Raw genomic sequence first — 1,171 nt, 5'->3', positions numbered from 1 at the left:
GACAGCAGGCAGGAAGTGAGCATTAAGAGAGAGAGACTGAAGGAAATGGATAGTTTTAGATATTTGGGTACGAATGTGGTAGGAAAGGGAGGAGTGGGGGTGGAGGTGGAATGTAGTTTGAAAGAAGTGAGTAAATGCCTTGATGAACTAAAAAGTGTAGTGAGAAATAGGCATCTGGGAATGGATGCTAAGAGAAGGTTATATGAAGGAGTGATTGTGCTAACAGCACTGTACGGGGCAGAAAAATGGAACATAAGAGAGGAAGAGGGAAGTAGTTTGAATGTGTTTGAATTGAAATGTCTGAGAAGTATGATAGGGGTTACTAAGTTAGATAGAGTGAGAAATGAGGAGGTGAGGAGGAGAACAGGGGTGGAAAGGAAGTTGGGAGATAGGGTTGATGAAAGAGTATTAGGATGGTTTGGTCACATGGAAAGAATGAGTGAAGAAAGATTAGTAAAAGAGGTGTGGAAGACAGAGGTGGAAGTAGTGAATATGAGAGTGCGTCCTAGGATGAGATAGATGGATGGGGTAAAAGGAGCACTACAAAAAAGAGGAATGTCTGTTGAGGAAGGACGGGAGAGGACAGAAGATAGAGGTGAATGGAGAAGAGTTGTGTATGGATGATGCTGTAATGCATGAGGGGGAGTGGGTGGGGGATGAGATTTGAGGAAGTATGTATGAGAAACCTAAAAAATTACTAAAGAAATCAGCACCACCAACATATGCTGTTAAAGATGAAAATGGAGAAGAGCTACTAATAGACGCCGAGAAAATTGACAGTAGATGGAAAAACTAGTTCGAAAACATGTTGAATATACCAAGTAACGTAGAACAAAATGAAGTAGAGTACAATGTAGAGGAACTCTTAGAATCGGACGAAGATCTAATTACCGTTGAAGAGATAAAATAATCCTTAAATTTAATAGAAAATGACAAGGCAGCAGAAGAAGACATGATTCCATCTGAGATTTTGAAAACATCGGGAAAAAGGGAATTGTATGGGTAAAGAACATCTTGAACAACTGCTGGGATAAAGGAAGAGTACCTAAAGACTGGAATAGATTAATAATATGCCCTATATATAAAAACAAAGGAGACAAAACTGCCTGTAGAAACTACAGAGGAATAGCCTTAATACCACATATAGCAAAACTTTATGAAAGAATATTAG

This window comes from Oratosquilla oratoria, chromosome 22 (assembly GCF_046742065.1).
Source record: "Oratosquilla oratoria isolate Oo_2021 chromosome 22, ASM4674206v1, whole genome shotgun sequence".
NCBI lineage: Eukaryota > Metazoa > Arthropoda > Malacostraca > Stomatopoda > Squillidae > Oratosquilla > Oratosquilla oratoria.
This window is presented reverse-complemented; position numbering follows the sequence as displayed.